Source organism: Nycticebus coucang, chromosome 3, assembly GCF_027406575.1.
Source record: "Nycticebus coucang isolate mNycCou1 chromosome 3, mNycCou1.pri, whole genome shotgun sequence".
Lineage (NCBI taxonomy): Eukaryota > Metazoa > Chordata > Mammalia > Primates > Lorisidae > Nycticebus > Nycticebus coucang.
This window is the reverse complement of record NC_069782.1, coordinates 8,053,952-8,075,646: the sequence shown is the minus strand read 5'-3', so window position 1 is coordinate 8,075,646 and position 21,695 is coordinate 8,053,952. Positions and strand designations below refer to the sequence as shown.

The window sequence follows — 21,695 nt, the reverse complement described above, 5'->3', positions numbered from 1 at the left end:
ACCAGCCCCAGCCAGAGTGAGACCTCATCTCTAAGAATAGCTGGGCGTTGTGGTGGGTGCCAGTAGTCCTAGCTACTTGGGAGAATCACTAGAGCCCAAGAGTTTGAGGTTGCTGTGACCTGTAAAGCCACAGTACTCTAATGAGGGCGATAAAGTGAGACTCTATCTCAAAAAAAATTAGAAAAGAACACTTGGCAACATAAGAAGAGTAAGTCTTTAAACATGACAAAAGAATGCATACAACGGGAAAATCTTTTCAACAACTTCAGTTGCCCAGGCTAAGGTTCCATGGCCTTAGCCTAGGTCACAATAACCTCACACTCCTGCGTTCAAGAGATCCTCCTATCTCAGCCTCCTGAGTAGCTGGGACTACAGGCACCTGCCACCAGTACCCAGCTAATCTTTCTTTTTGTTTGTTTGTTTGAGACAGAGTCTCACTTCGTCACCCTTGGTAGAATGCTGTGACGTCACATCTCACAGCAACCTCCAACTCTTGGGCTTAAGCGATTCTCTTGCCTCAGCCTCCCGAGTAGCTAGGGACCCACCACAAGGCCCTGCTATTTTTGGTTGCTGTTGTCATTGTTGTTCAGCAGGCCCAGGCCGGGCTGGAACCCTCCAGTCTCAGTGTATGTGGCCGGTGTCCTATTCTCTGAGCTACAGGCACCAAGCCTAATTTTTCTATTTTTAGTAGAGTCAGGGTCTCGCTCTTGCTCAGGCTGGTCTCATACTCCTGAGCTCAAGAGAGCCTGTAGCCTGAGCCTCTCAGAGTGCTAGGATTATAAGCATGAGCCACCACACCCAACCATATAAAAGGTTCTTAACCAAATAGGAAAACCCCATTATTTCAGACTTAACTGACATCCGTGATGTCTGAACTTGTGAGACTAAGTAAAGTTTTTATGCTAGTTGGCAGGGGATGGGGATGAGACAAGTAGAAGTAAAGAGTGGCAGTAATTTAACTCTATTCACCACACCAAGAAAAAAATATACTCATTGGAAAGATTTATTTCTCCAGCAAACACTCTACTTTCTACTCATTTTGAAACAGCCACAGGAGAAAATCTTGTAAACTATGACAACACAGAGAAAAGATCTAAAATGTGGAGGTACAGCCATACAAATTAAGTCCCTTCTACCAATTCCTGAATACTCCTAAAATATTATTTATTGTAAAACATTCATCATGTTTTAGTGTTATAAATTTATTTATTTATTTTTTTTTTTTTTGTAGAGACAGAGTCTCACTTTATGGCCCTCGGTAGAGTGCCATGGCCTCACACAGCTCACAGCACCCTCCAACTCCTGGGCTTAGGCGATTCTCTTGCCTCAGCCTCCCGAGTAGCTGGGACTACAGGTGCCCGCCACAATGCCCGGCTATTTTTTGGTTGCAGTTCAGCCAGGGCCAGGTTTGAACCCGCCACCCTCGGTATATGGGGCTGGCGCCTTACCAACTGAGCCACAGGCGCCGCCCATAAATTTATAATTCTACTGCATATATGATCAAACATTCTTGTTCATCAAAGGATCACTAACTCTAATTTCTGGGCTGCTGATTCACATAGATCAATAGACAGAGCAAAAACAACACTGGGGCAGGGTCGTCTCCCACAACCCATCTGTTTCCCTCTCTTGTTGGCCTGATTCCGCCTCATTTTTTCTCTACCTCACCCCCCTTTTGGGCTGTATGCCTTCTGCTGGTGCTGAGCAACATATGTAACCAGAAGCAATAGCACAAGATGTGTGAGAGAAATGGAAGAGTTCACACAACTACTGATAACTCTAAAAAGTAAGTACCAGCAGGATTCTTTATTATGACCCATGACAAAGAGGCAGTTTTATGCAACCAAATGGTACAGTTCTTCTGAAAAAAAATTTTCTGTATGAAAATTGTTTCCAATCAATTAATGAACCTTATTGCTGGATAGATTTTTATCTTCCTTGATAAACCAAATCTTGAAAATTCTTACTGTCTAAGCAAATGTGTGTATGTGTGTATATATATGTAATATACATATATACAATTATATACATATATATACAATTATATACATATATATAATTTGAAATGAAGGAATTCAAATCAACTGACTATTTCCTGAGACATTACTATCTAGGTACTGCCCTAGGGCCTACAGTAGAAGATGAGGAAAATATCAAGTCTTGACCAACTAACTGCCCTTACCTCTGTCACTACCACCCCCATTATCTTCAGCTTAACTACAAAGACTTCTAAAGATGGCAAATGAAAGGCCTTCTTGTTCCCTCTACATTGCGGAAATCATCTGAAAACAAGTAGTACAAGAAACAAAAATATATAACAAAACAATGGAAAGCACGTGGAAAAGTGGTGAGGCAAATTAAAGATGGATGCAAATTCCATCTATTTCCCCTTCCCTTAAATCTGAGCTGGCCTCTGCGTTGACCAATGGAGTATAGTAAAAGTGATGATATGCCAGTTTCTGGGTCTAGACTTAAAGAGAATCAGCAGCTTCTACCTTGGTCTCCTGGCGCCCTGAACCCCTTGTAAGAAGTCCACCTACCCTGCTTGACAGATCATAGGAGGAGGTCTCACATCTACACAGAAAGGCAGAGGGGTCCAACCTGAGCCCAGCCTTCCAACAAGGTGTCAGGCATGTGAGCAAACCCATCCGGAACACTCCAGACAAGTCCAGTCACTTGCTAAATGTCCAGTAAATGATCTCAATTAACACTGATGTTAACCTGCACCCAGGTTGACATCATATGGAGAAGAAGAATCCCCAAGCTAAGCTCTGCCCTAACTCCTCACTCACAAAATTGTGATAAATAATAAGTGGCATCAAAATTGTGATAAATAATAAGTGGCATCAAACTTCTCAAAAGCAACATTGGAAACTACATGATAGTGGGATAATACCTTCAAATTCTGAGAAAAAAAAGAAATTTTTCAAACTAGAATTGCTTAAATAGCCTAACAACCATCACTCAAGTGTGAGGCATTCCAAGTGATTAAACATTTAACTTCTCAAGTAATCTTGTCAGGAAGCTATTCCACCACAACTAGGAAATAAACAAAAAAAGAAAAAGGCATGGGATCTAGGTAACAAGAGGTCCAACACAGGAGAGAAAGAAATACAATCTCCAGGATGAAGGTGAAGACAAATACTAGGGCAACTACTCAACAGCAGGCCAAGAAAGCCAAGAGTCCAGATTAGAGCAGGAGGATGAGAGCACAGGGGGGAAATCTCAGCGGGGTGGGGGGACCAGAGAGAAGTCACCTAATAGGTTTAAAGGTGTAGAAAATTGTCTTTGAGACTACCAGAGTGTAGGAAGAATGAGTATAGCAAAAATTTTAATACAGGTTATTATCAACTCCAGAAAAACAAAAAATCGTAAAAGAAAAATTAAGGTAAATGAAATCATAAAATGATATTTGACTAAATAGCAAATAATACTCATACATTCATAATGTCAACATCAAATATAGATTTAACCAAAAATTATAATATAACCTCATTGAGAAGATGGCAGAAAAAGAGTTATGAGACAACTTAATTTTCTTCTACTATTAATAGGCAGTTAAATGGTGAGGTTTTAAATTGCTGAATCAAGGGCAGCACCTATGGCTCAAAGGAGTAGGGCGCTAGCCCCATATGCCAGAGATGGTGGGTTCAAATCCAGCCCTGGCCAAAAACTGCTGAATCAAGAAACCAAAGTAAGCTCGGCGCCTGTAGCTCAAGCGGCTAAGGTGCCAGCCACATACACCAGAGCTGGCGGGTTTGAATCCAGCCCAGGCCTGCCAAACAACAATGACAACTACAACCAAAAAATAGCCAGGCATTGTGGCAGATGCCTGTAATCCCAACTACTGGGGAGGCTGAAGCAAGAGACTCGCCTAAGCCCAGGAATTGGAGGTTGCTATGAGATGTGACGCCATGGCACTCTACCGAGGGCAACAAAGTGAGACTCTGTCTTAAAAAAAAAAGAAAATGGGGACTATGTTTCAAAAGGGCAATTAGATTTGGCAGATAACATGGTTGAAGTATAAGAAATTAATATGAAACGGTGTTATATGTATACCATGGAATACTATTCAGCCATAAAGAAAGAGACTTCATATCTTGTGTATTTACCTGGAAGGATTTGGAGAACATCCTCCTAAGAAAAGTATCACAACAATGGAACAGCAAGCATCCAGTGTACTCAATATTAATATGCAACTAGTAGACAAACAACTATACGCCCACATGAGAGAAAAATACACTTAAATTCAGGAAGGAGGGAGGGATGGGGAAAGGGTGTGGTTAGTTTTCACCTATCAGATACAATGTAGGGATATATGACACACCTCCTGTGGGAAGCAATCAACTGCAAGTTGGACTTTACCCAACAAAAGCAAACAATGTAACCTAATTTTCTGTGCCCTTATATAAATCTGAAATTTTTTTAAAAAATTAAAAGAGAAAATTAATATGGCAGTAGAGTATATACTAAATTGAAAAACGGAAATACAAAGTGGGGGAGAGAAGGTTACAAAGCTACTTCTTTTTCTTTCTTTTTTTTTTTTGAGACAGAATCTTACTTTGTGGCCCTTGGTAGAGTGCCATGACGTCATAGCTCACAGCAACCTCAAACTCTTGGGGGTACAAGTGATTCTCTTGTCTCAGCCTCCCAAGTAGTTGGGACTACAGGCGTGCACCACAAAGCCTGGCTATTTTTAAAGATGAGGACTCACTCTGGCTCAGACTGGTCTCAAACTCATGAGCTCAGACAATCCATCCACCTCGGCCCCCCAGAGTGCTAGGATTACAGGTGTGAATGTTGAATGAATGAAGACAGAATTTATATGAGATAGGACATGTTTACGTTTGGTTGTGGGGGATAAAGGAGAGAGAAGTACCACAGATAACTACAAAGTTTTAAGCCAGAGTGACCACTACAATGATATTCTACTAACAGAAACAAGGAAAGGAAGAAGAATTTTATGAAAAGATAAATCTGATTTTGCATGTTGGGTCTAGGGGCCAAGACCAAAAAATGGGAAAGAAAATACAGAAATGAAAACAGAATGAAAAAAACCAATAAAGATTACAAGAATAGGAAGAGAATGACAAAAAAAAAAAAAATCAGAGTATAAGAAAAATGTTGAGTTAAGGGGGGGCGCCTGTGGCTCAGTGGGTAGGGTGCTGGGCCCATATACGAAGGGTGGCGGGTTCAAACCCAGCCCCCGCCAAACTCCAATAGAAAAATAGCCGGGCGTTGTGGCAGGTGCCTGTAGTCCCAGCTACTCGGGAGGCTGAGGCAACAGAATCACCTAAGCCCAGGAGTCGGAGGTTGCTGTGAGCTGTATGACACCACGGCACTCTACCCAGGGCAATAGAATGAGACTCTATCTTTACAAAAGAAAAAAGAAAGAAAGAAAGAAAAAGAAAAGAAAGAAATAAGTTGAGTTAAAGTATAAGGGAGTGATAAATTACTATCAAACCTAACCCACTTGATAACTCAGGAATTCCTACTCTTAGATCACCTACTTTGGATCTTGGACCACCCCTCTGGCTCCTAAAATTATCATATACAGCTGAGTATCTAATTACATATCAGCATTTTCTACTCGCACTATTTTAAAAGAAGCTCAATAAAGCTGTAACTTTATAATGCTGAGGGGCAACCAGCTGTTGCCAAACTTAAAGATACAAGTAAGCTCAAAGGCTTAGGTAAAGGAACAAGAACTAAGCAGCTGGAAGCAGAAATAATTCTTGGGCTCAAGTGATTCTCCTGCCTCACTTGCCTCAGCCTCCTGAGTAACTGGGACTACAGGTGTCCACCACCACACCCGGCTAATTTTTAGAGATGGGGTCTTATTCTTGCTGAGGCTGGTCTCAAACTCATAAGCTCAAGCAATCTGTCCACCTCACCCTCCCAAGAGCTAGGATTACAGGCATGAGCCACTGTGCACAGCCTCCCTTCTTTATTGACTACTTCTCTACACCATTCCCACTAGCCCTTGCCAGATACACCATAACTTAGAGCATAACCTAATGGTATTAGGTACACACGGGAACATGTTCCCTTAACTGAACAACACAAAAATATCTTTCAGTTTTATAGTACCTAAGACAATCTTCTGGGGTAGACCTGACTTTCTTAAATTCACTCAACAAATATATACTGATCAGGCACTATTCTAGGTACTGGGACTGTAACAGATAGAAAACATCTCTGGTTTCATGGGACTTACTTTACAGTGGGGGAAACATATAGATGAAAGTAAATAAATATATTAAGAAAATAATTTCAGATAACGATAAGTGTTATGTGCCTGGGGACCAGGTGGCTAATTTAGATTAAATAGTTAAGAAAGGTTTCATTGGCTGGGTGCAGTGGCTCACGCCTATAATCCTAGCACTCTGGGAGGCCAAGGCAGGCGGATTGCCTGAGCTCACAGGTTCAAGACCAGCCTGAGCAAGAGCGAGACTTCATCTCTAAAGAAACAGCTGGGTGTTGTGGTGGGCACCTGTAGTCCCAGCTACTTGGGAGGCTCTGGCAAGATAATCACTTAAGCCCAAGAGTGTGAGGTTGCTGTGAGCTGTGATGCTACAGCACTCTACCAAGGGTGACAAAGTGATACTCTGTCTCAAAAAAAAAAGGTCATAATGAAGAGGTGCTATTAGAGCAAGATTTGAGTAATGGCCAACACTTAATGAATGTTTATAATAAATCAGGCACTTTATGTGTATGCATTCAATCTTCACAACACCAAGGGATGTATTTACTGACATTATCTGCTTTTTTTTTGGTTGGGGGTGGAGATAGAGTTTCACTTTGTCGCTCTGGGTAGAGTGCTGTGGCATCACAGCTCAAAGCAACCTCCAATTCCTGGACTTAGGCAATTCTCCTGCCTTAACCTTCCAAGTAGCTGGGACTACAGGTGCCTGCCACAACGCCTGGCTATTTTTTGTTGCAGTTTGGCCGGTGCCAGGTTCAAACCCGCCACTCTCGGTATATGGGGCCGGTGCCCTACCCTCTGAACCACAGGCGCCGCTATCTTCTTTTTTATAGTTAAGGAAACAGAGTTTAAACAACTTGACCTCAGGCAGTCAGGCTTCAGAACCTATGCCTATAATAACCACACAATCTGATTTGCCTGAATTTGACAAGGAATAAGTCACCCATGCAGAAGGAACAGCACTTTCTACTCAAACTATTTTAGAAAAAGCTCAATAAAGCTGTAACTTTATGCAAGTTCAAACGCCATGAGGTGAGAATAAGCTTGGCATCCTGAAGGAATTGAAAGACCAGCATGGCCAGAGAGGAGAGAGAGCCGGGAAAAGGACATTCTAAGAACAACTGGATGCCACTGGGAGGTTTGAAGCAATGGAGTAATATGATCTGATTAATCTTCTGAAAAGATCATTTTGGCAGGTGTGTAGAGAAGAATTGTAAGAGAGCTGTTCGCTTTAGCCTGCCACCTGACTTGGAGTTTCATATAATTACTATTCCACCTGGCCCCCTGATAACAATGCAAATAGGCTGGGTGCAGTGACTCACATCTGTTATCCTAGCACTTGTGAGCCCAAGGTGGGTGGATTCCTTGAGCTCCGGAGTTTGAGATCAGCCTGAATAAGAGCAAGAACTGGTTTCTAAAACAAAAAAAACAGGGCAGTGCCTGTGGCTCAAAGGGGTAGGGTGCCGACCCCATATGACAGAGGTGGTGGGTTCGAACCCAGCCCTAGCCAAAAACTGCAAAAAAATAATAACAAAGTAAATAAAAACTAGCCAGGCGTTGTGCCAGGCACCTGTAGTCCAAGCTACTTGGGAGATTGAGGCAAGAGAATCAATTTAGCCCAAGAGTTTGAGGTGGCTATAAGCTATGTCACGTGACACTCAACCTCAGGATGACTGAAAGAGACTCTGTCTCAAAAAAAAAAAAAAAAAGCAAGCAAGCATACCTGGGCGTTAAGGTGGACACTTGTAGTCCTGGCTACTTGGGAGGCTAAGGCAAGAGAATCGCTTGAGCCCAAGAGTTTGAGGTTGCTACGAGCTGCAATGCCACAGCACTATACTGAGGGTGACATAGTGAGACTCTGTCTAAAAAAAAAACATAATAATAATTCTTTTTAATGATAATGTGTATGTGACTTGTCTCTTAATATATCACATAACAGAATGTAGTGATACGACCTTGAGCAAGTCACTCCAAATGAACTATTACTACAGTATCTGTCCTACTATGATGAAGGATCTTATAAGAAAGTATTCTGAAAAGTTCAGAGAGATTAACTATAAAGTAGTATTTTGTGGCAAACATTTAAAAGAAAACTGACAATTTGCCTTAAACTCTCCCCTACCTCCAAAACGGCTGCTTGAAATTTTAAGCACTATTTTGTTAAGATGACTTCATTACATTCCTTGAACTTTATTCATACCCACAAACACTACAGGTATGCTATCCTTATTATTATAGTGTTCGAATGTGTTCCAATTTCTAAATGTGGAATTCTATTTGGCTTTTAGAGATTTCTTCTGTAAGAGACAGAGTAATAGATATTCCGAAGTCCACATGCTAAGTATAAAAAGCCTCAATAAATTTAAATATGATCTGCATATATATTGTGTATTGACTTACAAAGTTATATAATCTGTTACAATTTTGAAGTCAGGAATTCTTCAGTTTTACCCTTATACCCAAGACTGTGTACACCAACAAGCCAGGACAACCTGAAATGTGGCCAGGCCACAGAAAACATGCCACAGAAAGAAAATCTGCCATATAGAAAACCTACTACAATAATCCTGGCTCAAGTATAATATTAAAAAGACCAGTTATTGGGCGGTGCCTGTGGCTCAAAGGAGTAGGGCACCAGCCCCATAAGCCAGAGGTGCAGGTTCAAACCCAGCCCCCGCCAAAAACTGCAAAAAAAAAAAAAACAAAAAACATTATTTTTTGAAAATATTAACTTTGGAATGAAAAACCTGTTGAGACAAACCTCACGTAGGATAAAGACAGGCAACAGTTGGGGAAGGAGGAAGACATTTACAGTACTGTGCTTTGTTTCCACACTACAATGGTGCATTTGAAGAGAAGTCTTATTTTCCAGTATCGAGACTCTCATATCCTGAAATTTATGGACAAATTAATCTCCCAGTATGTCAATAATATACTCCTACTTTACAAAAGGAACCATGAATATTTTCTAAATTCTTAAGCAATTTCTTAAAACACTAGGAATAAAATATCTTGCCATAAAAATAAAGAAAAAATCTATGGTAATGTTTAAAGAATATACAAATACAGCAAAATAGATTTTGGTTCTCAAACAAATCAGCAAGAAAAAAATCAACACCATAAAATGTGGGCAAAAGACATGAACAGAAAGAACCTTTTGAGAAGAAGATAGACTAATGGCCAATAAACAAATGAAAAAACATTCAACATCTCTAATAATCAGGGAAATGCAAATCAAAACCACAATGAGATATTACCTAATTCCAGTGAAAATGGCTCTTATCAACAAATCCCAAGACAACAGATGCTGGTGGGGATGCAGAAAGAAAGGAACACTTGTACACTGCAAACTAGTACAAAACCTACGGAAAATAGTGTGGAGATACCTCAAAGAACTAAAAGTAGACCCGCCATTTGATGCAGCAATTCCATTATTGGGTATTTATCAAAAGAAAAATGTCATTTCATCAAAAAGACACATGCACTCTAATGCTTATTGCAGCAAAACTTGTAAGGACAAAGATGTGGAATCAACCCAAGTGCCCATCAATACGTGAGTGGATTAATAAAATGGGGTGTATGTACGCCATGGAGTACTACTCAGCCACAAAAAATGGTGAACTAAGGCCAGGCACAGTGGCTTATGCCTGTAATCCTAGCAATCTGGGAGGCCAAAGCAGGTGGATTGATTGAGCTCCTGGGTTCAAGACCAGCCTGAGCCAGAGCAAGACTCCATCTCTACTAAAAATACAAAAAACTGAGGCAAAGGGATTGCTTGAGCCTAAGAGTTAGAGGTTGCTGTGAGCTATGATATCACCATGCACTCTACCCAGGGTGACAAAGTGAGAATCTGTCTCAAAAAAGAAAAAAATGGTGAACTAATTAATACCTTTTGTGACAACTAGGTTGGAACTAGAGACCATACTTCTAAGTGAGTTATTGCAAGAATGGTAAAACAAACACCACATGTACTCACTGTTAAATTAGAACTAATGGATCAACACCCAAGTGCACACATGGTAGTAAATTAAAACTCAATGGAAACTAAGCAGGTGGAAGTGGGAAGTAAATTCATACCTAACAGGTACAATAGTGTGCCTATCACCCAGATAGGCACACTTACAACTTTGTTTGTTTGTTTGTTTTTGCAGTGTTTGACTGGGTTTGGGTTTGAGCCTGCCACCTCTGGCATATGGGGCCGGCGCCCTACTCCTTTGAACCACAGGGGCTGCCCACAACTGTGACTCAAACTACACAAAAGCAATTCACGTAACCAAAATGTTTGTAATCTCATTATGAAATAAAAAATAAACACCAACACCCCCCTTCCAATAAAACAAAACAAAATGAATTGCTAGTTAAAAGCATCTCTGCACCCAAAAGATATGACACACAGAAGGATTTATATAGCCAAGTTTTACAGAACCCTCAAGGGACAGATAAATTTAACCTTACATAAATTTTTTTAAATGAAACACTACACAGCTCATTTTATAAAGATGGAATAACCTTTATATCAAAATTGTAAACAGTAGGCCAGGCACAGTGGCTCACACCTGTAATCCTAGCACTCTGGGAGGCCGAGGCAGGTGGATTGCCTGAGCTCACAGATTCAAGACCAGCCTAAGCCAGAGCAAGACCCCATCTCTAAAAGTAGCTGGGCGTTGTGGCAAGTACCTGTAGTCCCAGCTACTCAGGAGGCTGAGACAAGAGGATCACTTGAGCCCAAGAGTTTGAGGTTGGTGAGCTATAATGCCACCTACCGAGGGTGACAAAGTGAGACTCTGCCTTTAAAAAAAGTTGTAAATAGGGGCGGCGCCTGTGGCTCAAAGGAGTAGGGCGCCGGCCCCATATGCCAGAGGTAGTGGGTTCAAACCCAGCCCCAGCCAAAAATTTTAAATAGTCAATTTATAAGAATGGATACAAAAAAACTCAAATAAAATATTTGTATATCATATAGTCATAATAGAAAAGAAAAACAAATACAGCAACATACACTCAGAGAAAAGTACATATTTGAGGTTGTGTTATCTGTGAGTCAATGAAAACAGGTCATGCTTTTAGCTCCTCAGCACCAACTGGTGCCGCAATGAGGGACTCTAGGAACAATGTACACACTCATGACAGCAATGCAGCATCAGAGCCAGACACTAAGGCAATGACCAGCATGTTCACGAATTATTCTTCCAATTGCATTTTAATTTTAAAAACTAATTTATTATTTAAATTAATCTAACCTGGTAAGATCAGTTGCCATATAAAAATAATGGCTCTTCACATTAGTGTCATGAAATTCAGTACAAAATTCATTTCTAAAAATCCATTTTCACTTTCTCATGGTTATTTAATGCTTCAATCAAGACAGAACCTCTGAAACTATAATGAACCTTGAAACTTTAAATAAAAACAGCTCCTTAGTCATGGCTCATTATTCATCCCTTCTGACAGCCTCTTGCTTCATTAGTGTTACTCTTAGCCAATTAATATTCTGAAAAAGGTACTGAGAATTGCTAATGGAATGAAATGTAAAAGATATTTTAATACCACTTTAAACTCAGCACAATTACGTTTAAAGCTAATAAAGAGAGGCTGAGCTCAATGGTTTACAATACTTTGAGAGGCCAAGGCAGGGAAGATCACTTGAGGTCAAGAGTTCTCGAGCAGCCTGGGCAACATAGTGAGACTCCCTGCCTGTACAAAAAATATATATATATATATTTTTTTTTTGTAGAGACAGAGTTTCACTTTATGGTCCTTGGTAGAGTGCCATGGCATCACACAGCTCACAGCAACCTCCAACTCCTGGGCTTAAGCGATTCTCTTGCCTCAGCCTCCCGAGTAGCTGGGACTACAGGCGCCCGCCACAACGCCCGGCTATTTTTTGGTTGCAATTCAGCCGGGGCCGGGTTTGAACCCGCCACCCTCAGTATATGGGGCCGGCGCCTTACCGACTGAGCCACAGGCGCCGCCCTACAAAAAATATTTTTAAAAATTAGCCAGGCATAGTGGCATAGTGGCCCATGCATATAGTCCTCACTTTGCAGGAGGCTGAAGCACTGAAGTAAAAGGCCTTAATTCAAGAGTTCCAGGCTGCAGTGAGCTATTATTAAGCTGCTGCACTCTAGCCTGTGGAACAAAGTAAGAACCCCATCTCTTAAAAAAAAAAAAAAAGATAAAAACTAAATAAAAAAAAGAGGGAAGATAGGCAAAGACATCCACTTTTCGAAACAAAGCAAACAATACAGCAAAAACGTTCACAGCACTGCAGAAATTCCCACAATTACATCTAAGAGCAATTATTATAAAACTTATAAAATGCAAACAAACACAACTACACCAATTGGTGCTGTGCATTTTGAAGGCATTTATGTAGGCAACAAACATGGTATGGATAACAAAAAATGAACAGGTAGGGGCCGGGTGTGGAGGCTCACACCTGTAATCCTAGCTCTCTGGGAGGGCACAGTGGGTGGACCATTTGAGCTCAGGAGTCGGAGACCAGCCTGAGCAAGAGCAAGACTCTGTCTCTACTACAAATAGAAAAACTAGCAGGGGGGCGGCACCTGTGGCTCAGTCGGTAAGGCACCGGCCCCATATACTGAGGGTGGCGGGTTCAAACCCGGCCCCGGCTGAACTGCAACCAAAAAATAGCCGGGCGTTGTGGTGGGCGCCTGTAGTCCCAGCTACTCAGGAGGCTGAGGCAAGAGAATTGCTGAAGCCCAGGAGTTGGAGGTTGCTGTGAGCTGTGTGATGCCACGGCACTCTACCGAGGGCCATAAAGTGAGACTCTGTCTCTACAAAAAAAAAAAAAAAAAGAAAAAACTAGCAAGGAATCATGGTGGGTACCTGTAATCCCAGCAACTAAGGAGGCGGAGGCAAGAAGATCATTTGAGAGCCTAAGAGTTCAACTGTGCTATGAGATATGATTATGTCACTACACTCTTGCCTGGAGACAGAGCAAGACCATGTCTCAAAAAAAAAAAAAAAAACAGAAAAACAATTTCACCTAGATTATTTCGCCTATTGCCCAATAGTCACTCTCCTGTTCTTCCTAGTAAAAGAACATCTCAGTTTTACTAAGGGCATACCAAAACAAACACTACATTTCCTACCCTCCCTTACAGCTCGGGGTGGCCATGTAATTCAGTTCAAGGTGAGGGTACGAATCAAAGTATTAGGTGTGATTTCCAAGAAATGCCCTTAAAATAATTGGATATGTTACTCTTTAGACAATTCTCCTTCCTCTTAGCTAGAATATAGATGGGGTGGCTGGAATATAAGCAGTAGTCATATACTATGAGGAAGAAGTCACATGTTGAGAAAGGCAAGGCAACAAAATAGAAAAAGAAACTGGTTCTCCAACACTGAGGAGGTACCACACCAGCCCTGGGCTATCTATTTCTGGACTTCTACAAAAAGACAAGAAACAGATTTACGTTATATTTAAAGCTACTATTACTTTACTTTTTTGGGTCACAAACCATCAAACATAATCTTAGTATAGAATTTGGTACTGGGAGTAGAGTGTTTCATGAAAAGGAATATAGCGTATATGGTATTGGCTTAACAGTTAAGTGGTAAGTAGTGAACACTCCAATACTGAAGACTGAAAAGCTAGTGATCATTTCTAACCAGTGGTGAAACATTTCATTAAATCATTGCCTGATTATCTTGAAATGTTACAGCTTTAAGAGATATACAAGCAGTTCCTGAGTTATAAACATGACTTACATACAACTTGAACAGAGGCTATTATAGGTAATAGGTAAATGTACCTATTCCAACTTACATACAAATTCAACCTAAGAACAAACATACAGAACCTATCTTGTTTGTAACCCAGAGACTGTAGTTTAAAAGATTCAGAATGTTGTATGCCTTTGCTATATTCTTGCAACTTTCAACAAATTATACCGGAGAAGTATAGCCCAGATTAGAGCTAGTCATTAAGCAGAAATATAAAGGGACATAACTTTGCTAATGAGAGTATACTTTTTCCTGTGACCTGTAAGCTAAGTTGACTAAAAGCCTCTTTCCTTTGAGCTTTATAGAGAAAAGCAAACTATTTCTATACTCCAAAGTGTTGCAGCTAAAAGCAGCAGCAGCCTTAACAGAAGATAAGACTGAAGCTATGCCATATAAAGGATATTAACTCAATGGTCTCCCCAAGTGTGGGGTAGGTAAGAGTGCCTTCTCACACAAGCACATTGTTTCAGACTGCCTCACAGTAATTGCCACTAGGGTAGGGTGTGGTGGAGATGAGTGAGCATGTTAAAAACCAGAGTTGTCGCCTGTAGTCCCAGCTACTTGGGAGGCTGAAGCAAGAGAATTACTTAAGCCCAAGAGTTTCAGGTTGCTGTGAGCTGTGACATCATAGCACTCTACCCAGGGCGAGAGTCCTCAAAAAAAAAAAAAAAAGGTTCAGCACACATAGCTCAGTGAGTAGGGCACCAGGCACATACACCAAGGCTAGTGGGTTTGAGCCTGGCCTGGGCCAACTAAACAGCAATAACAACTGCAACCAAAAAATAGCCGAGCATTGTGGCAGGCACCTATAGTCCCAGCTACTTGGGAGGCTGAGGCAAGAGAATCGCTTAAGCCCAGAGTTTGAGGTTGCTGTGAGCTGTGCTCTACAGAGGGCGACATAGTGAGATTCTGTCTCAACAACAAAACACAAAGTTGTCAGGTTTAAAAACAGTGCTTAATCCAGGCTTTTTTTTTTTTTTTTTAAAGACAGAGTCTCACTATGTTGCCCTCAGTTTAGTGCCATGGCATCACAGCTCACAGCAACCTCCAACTCCTGGGCTTAAGCAATTCTCTTGCCTCAGCCTCCCAAATAGCTGGGACTACAGGCACCCGCCTCAACACCGGGCTGTTTTTTTCTTGCAGTTGTCATTGTTGTTCAGCTGGCCCAGGCTGGGTTTGAACCCGCCAGCCTCGGTGTATGTGGCTGGCACTGTAACCACTGTGGTATGGGCACCGAGCCTAATCCAGGAATTCTTTACTCTTTCAGAACAAAAAGTCTTCCAATTTCCTATAGAGTAGCATATAATATGTAGCAATTGCTATGGCCCAGTAACTTCTGAGTTACTAATCTCCACTTTTCTGAATGGTAATTTTTTATTATTATCCTACTTCTACTACACCTAGATATACTATTTTGGGGGAAGCCCTGTCTTTTGGTTTACAAGCCCTGCACCACACCTAACAGAAAAGACTGCACATTACTCAGACATCCTGGGCTTTGAGCTGCATGCAGCAAATGAAATATTGGAGTTATTTATCTTGGAGATGAACGAATGAATGTATGTGCATGTTTGTAAAGAAGGATAGGCATGGATATTAAAACAACCAAAACAATAGACTGTAGTAAAAATCAAATCCTAATAATAGCCCAAATGCATTCTCCTCTTCCTTAGTAATTAAAGTTCCAGGCAATGGCAACCTAAATTAATGACTACAATTCCTTGAAAGTAGGTGTAATCATATGTGACATCATGGCCAGTGTCTCTAAGGGACTTCTAGAAATACGAAGGGAAGTATGTCTTCATCTGCCTTCCTTCCTGCTGCCTAGAATACCAAATGTATGAGAGCAGACATTTAAGATTATAAGGTAGAAAATGCATGCTGAGGACAACAAAAGAAATTGTCCCTGGGGAAGCCTAGATATTGTCTTTACTATGCAAAGATTTTAAATCAGTTCTTTCAAATATGTTCAAAGATCTAAACAAAAACATGTCTAAAAAACAAAGAAAAGTGTGAAGATGATGTCTCACCAAATAAAGAATTTCAATGAAAAGACAGAAATTATAAAAATGAACGAAATAGAAATTTTGGAGTTGGAAAGTACAAAAACTGAAATAAAATATTCACTATAAAGGGTTTTAAGCAGATTCATGCAAGCAGAAGAGAAAAATTATAAGTGAACTTGAAGATAGATAAATTGAGATTATCCAGTCTTAGAAAAAGAAGAAAGAATGAAGAAAATGATGGACTCCCTCAGAGACCTTATAGGACACTATTGAGCATACCAACATATGTGTAATGGGATTCCCAGAGGAGAGGGAAGAAAGAATGTTTGAAGAAATAGCGGCTGAAAGCTTCTCAGATTTGATGAAAACCATTAATCTACACATTCAAGCAGCTTAATGAAAGCCAAGTAGGGTAAACTAAAAGATATTCACATCTGGACTCATCATAAGCTATAAAAAGACAAAGAAAAAAATCTCGAACGGAACAAGAAAAAAACAATTATAAGGTATACAAGGTCCTCAATACAATTAGCAGCTAAGTTCTCATCGGAAACCAGGGAAGCCAAAGGGCAGTGCAATGATAGACTCAAAGTTCTTAAAGATAAAAAAAAAAACTAGCAACTAAGAATTTTATCAAAACTGTCCTTTAAAAATTAAGGAAAAATTAAGACATTCCAAGAAAAACAAAATTGAGAGAATCTGCTGGTAGGGGAGCTGACCTATAAGAAACAATAGGAGGAGTCCTGCAGGTGAAAAGAAAATACACTCAATAAGAAACAATAGGAGGAGTCCTGCAGGTGAAAAGAAAATACACTCAAGAGTAGCTCAAATCCGCATAAAGAAATAAAAGACCACCAATAAAGACAACTACATATATAAATACAAAAGACAGCATAAACTTTTTGTTTTTCTTTTCTTCTGTCTGATTTAAAAGATAACGCATGAAGAATTATACATCTATGTTGATGAGAGCACAATGTATAAAAATGTAAATTGTGACTAACTGCACAAGGAAGGGAAAAACAGCTATATAATAAAAGCAAAGTTGCTGTATACTGTTGAAATTAAATTGGCATAATCCCAACCAGAGTTATAATATAGTACTCCCTGCTTATCCGTGGTTTCACCGTCTGCAGTTTTAGTCATCAAGTCAATTGATATCCAGAAATATTACATGGAAATTCCAGAAATAAAAAATTCATAGGTTAGCATGACTTAAAAATATATAAATTATGGGAGCAGCTGCATCTGCTCATTAAACTTTTTTTTTTTTTTTTGTAGAGACAGAGTCTCACTTTATGGCCCTCGGTAGAGTGCCGTGGCGTCACACGGCTCACAGCAACCTCCAACTCCTGGGCTTAAGTGATTCTCTTGCCTCAGCCTCCCGAGTAGCTGGGACTACAGGCGCCCGCCACAACGCCTGGCTATTTTTTGGTTGCAGTTTGGCCGGGGCCGGGTTTGAACCCGCCACCCTCGGTATATGGGGCCGGCGCCCTACCCACTGAGCCACAGGCACCGCCCCCTGCTCATTAAACTTTATCAGAGCTATATATGTACAGGGAAAAAACACTGTATATATAGGTTTCAGTACTATCCATGGTTTCAGGCATCAACTGGGTGGGTGTGTTGGAATATATCCCCCATAGATAAGGACTGCCTATTGTATTTTGTTTTATCTTTTGTTTTGTGGGTCAGGGATTGAGACAGAGTCTCACTCTGTCACCTAGACTAGAATGCAGTGGTACAATCACAAATCACTGCAACCTCGAACTCCTCGGCTCAAGCAATCCTCTTGCCTCAGCCTCCTCAGTAGCTATGACTACAGGCATGCACCACAAAAATTTTTTTAATTTTTTGTAGAGAAGGAGTCTATGTTACCCAGACTGGCCTCAAACTCCCTGGCCTCTAGTGATCCTCTCAGCTCAGCCTCCCACAGTGCTGGGATTATAGGCACAAACTACTATAGCCAGCTAAGATGAAATTTAAATGCTAGACTTAAATACAAAATACTGAGATATGTTCAGCATTTTTCAAAAAAATATACTCACCTTACAGTAAATTTTAAACAAAAAAATCCATTCTTTGTTAAAATTAGTCCAATTTTTAAAAAATTATTTGCTTTCCAAATGAGTTTTCGTAAAAAGTGAAATGGTATGTTAAATGTTAAACAAGGACCCACATCTCTTGATTCAAAAAGAATTTATGGCCTGTGTATCTCTATAGCTCAACTATCATAATTCGGGTGATATAAACAATATATGGTGACTTTTTTTTCAGTCAATATGGTATCAAACAGCATGAGTATTTTTTTTTTTTTTTGTACCAGAATGTTTATTGCAGCCCAATTCATAATTGCTAAGTCATGGAAGAAGCCTAAGTGCCCATCGACCCATGAATGGATTAATAAATTGTGGTATATGCACACCATGGAATACTATGCAGCCCTAAAAAAGATGGTCAGTTTACCTCTTTCATGTTTACATGGATGGAGCTGGAACATATTCTTCTTAGCCAAGTATCTCAGGAATGGAAGAAAACGTATCCAATACTCAGCCCTACTATGGAACCAAGTTATAACTTTCATAATATAGCACAAGAGTATGGGGAAAGGGGGTGGGGAGGGGAGGGGAGGGGGAGAATGGGTGGAGGGAGAGTAATTGGTTGGGACCACACCTACAGTACATCTTACAAGGGTACATATGAAATTTACTAAATGTAGAATATAAATGTCTTAACACAATAACTAAGAAAATGCTGTGAAGGCTATGTTAACCAGTTAGATGAAAATATTTCAAATTATATATAAAACCAGCACATTGTACCCCATGATTGCATTAATACAGCATGAGTATTTTAGTCAAAGTGTCTTTTTTTTTTTTTTTAGAGACAGAGTCTCACTGTACCGCCCTTGGTAGAGTGCCATGGCGTCACACGGCTCACAGCAATCTCTAACTCTTGGGCTTATGCGATTCTCTTGCCTCAGCCTCCCGAGTAGCTGGGACTACAGGCGCCCGCCACAACGCCCGGCTATTTTTTATTGTTGTTGTTGTTGCAGTTTGGCCGGGGCCGGGTTTGAACCCGCCACCCTCGGCATATGGGGCCGGCGCCCTACTCACTGAGCCACAGGCGCCGCCCTCTTTTTTTTTTTTTTAAGAGACAAACTCTCACTTTGTCACCCTTGGCAGAGTGCCGTGGCATCACAGCTTACAGCAACCTCCAGCTCTTGGGCTTAGGTGATTCTCTTGCCTCAGACTCCCGAGTAGCTGGGAATACAGGAGCCTGCCACAACACCCAGCTATTTTTTTGTTGCAATTTGGCCGGGCGGGGCTCAAACCCACCACCCTCAGTATAAGGGGCCTGCACCCTCCTCACTGAGCCACAGGCGCTGCCCGTGTCTGATTTTTTTTTAATTTGTTTTTTTATTTTGGATTTAGCATGAAGGTACGTGCGATTAGATTACATTTTGTGTGTATGTAAGGTAAAAGTATCTGATTTTATTTATTTATTTATTTATTTATTTTGAGACAGAGCTTCAAGCTGTCACCCTGGGTAGAGTGCTGTGGCATCACAACTCACAGCAACCTCCAACTCCTGGGCTCAAGCGATTCTTCTCCTCTGCCTCCCCGGTAGCTGGGATTACAGGCACCCTCCACCAGGACTGGCTAGTTTTTCTATTTTTAATAGAGATAGGGTCTCGCTTTTGCTAAGGTTGGTCTCCAACTTGTGAGTTCAAGTGATCTAGCCACCTGGGCCTCCCAGAGTGTGGAGGGTTAGGGTTAGGTTAGTCCTCCTGAGGAAGGAGGACTCCTTGAACCCAGGAGTTAAAGGCTGCAGTGAAGCATGCCATTGCACTCCAGCCTGAACAACAGAGTGAGAGCTTATTTAAAAAACAAAAAACAAAAAAACAGTCAACTGATATTATTAGGGAGAATATCCAGGGCCAAGTCACTTAAGATGAATGCTAAGGAATTTTCAGTCTTGTAAAGGCATGCATATCTTGGGCTATTTCTCTAAGATTCAAGATGAACAGCTAAAATAATTATAATCTACCCCTCACCCCATTCTTCATTGTCTTCAGTTTTTAAAACCTCATGCCCAAGAAGCTCTTCAAAAGGATACTTCCATCTAGTAATCTGCACTTTGTTAGTATAAATGGTATTTACTTTAAAAAATAATATTCATAACAATAAACATTTAAGTCATCAATGTAGTAAGTACCTGCTAATATCATACTACTTTACAGCCTTCCTTAGAATCTAAGTGTGTGTAAAGAACATTGGAAAGAGAGCACTATGACCCTTATTGGGCAATATTCTGACACCACTACTAAAGACATAGATGCTCTCACAGAAGAAAACCAAAGGCCTAGCTATAAAATTTTAAAAACCATGCACTTTTAATGAGAACTCAAACATGCCAACCACTAATGTGTTACTGTATGACACTATTGTGTTGGTCAAGCATTTTACAATCAAAGAAAAAATTAAAATAAGGATAAGCGAGGATATTAAAATAAAAACATAAGGTACAAACCACATACATTGTACTTCTTCAAAAACTAATTTAATGACCATTAGGATGAACAATTTCTGTAACAGTTAAGTATAAAAAAAGCAAGGAAAAAAATGTGTAAGCTGACTTTTTTTTTTTTTAAACTACACCATCTGATTTTTTCACTTTTCTTTTTTTTTGGTAGAGACAGAGTCTCACTTCATCGCCCTTGGTAGAGTGCCGTAGCGTCACAGCTCACAGCAACCTCCAACTCCTGGGCTTAGGCGATTCTCCTGCTTCAGCCTCCCGAGTAGCTAGGACTACAGGTGCCCGGCTATTTTTTTTTTGTTCTTGCACTTTGGCGGGGGCCGGGTTTGAACCTGCCACCCTCAGCATATTGGGCCGGTGCCCTTACCCACTGAGCCACAGGTGCCACCCTCACTTTTCTGATTTTTAATTATGAGTTTACTTAAAATATAGAAAAATAATAATGTAACAAACCCAAATAAAACAATTAAAACATACTGCTCTGTCTGCTTCTGATTTTAAGAAAGACTATCAAAGGTAAGTCAAAGATTCCATGTTCATTTCATCCCCCTTCAGAAATAAACATCCTGCTAAAAGTAATATATCTTCTTCGAATCCATGGGGTTTTTTTGGGTTTTTTTTTTTTGTTTTTCTTTTTAGTGACAGAGTCTCACTTTATCACCCTTGGTAGAGTACCAAGACATCACAGCTCACAGCAACCTCCAACTCCTGGGTTTAGGCGATTCTCTTGCCTCAGCCTCCAGAGTAGCTGGGACTACAGGCACCTGCCACAATGCCCAGCTATTTTTTTTGTTGCAGTTTGGCTGGGGCTGGGTTTGAACCCACCACCATCGGTATATGGGGCCGGCACCCTGCTCACTGAGCCACAGGCGCCGCCCAATCCATGTTTTAAAAATAATTTTACAGCATATATACATTTACATTTTCCACACACAACACAGAATCGTTTTAAACAATCATAAATGGTATCATATCTAACTTTCTGTAACTTGCTTTCTTTTTTCAAATGTAGACAAATGTAGACATTTCAGGCATGGAAAAGGTTAACAAATGGATTCTACAAGTATCCTAAGTTAAAAGTGACTCCCCCCCCCCCACCAAGTTTCACAAAGAAAGGATGAACAGAGATAATTACAGAAGAAATTTCCTTGAGCAAAATCTACAGTTATATTTATATGTCTGCATAAACCATGTATAGT

General features: G+C 40.5%; 1 protein-coding gene across 3 annotated transcripts in view; it reads right to left on the bottom strand.

Annotated features, from left to right (window-relative positions):
• Nucleotides 1-21,695, bottom strand: part of MRTFA (myocardin related transcription factor A) — a 214,351-nt gene that overhangs the window by 149,304 nt on the left and 43,352 nt on the right. The window lies entirely within an intron of this gene.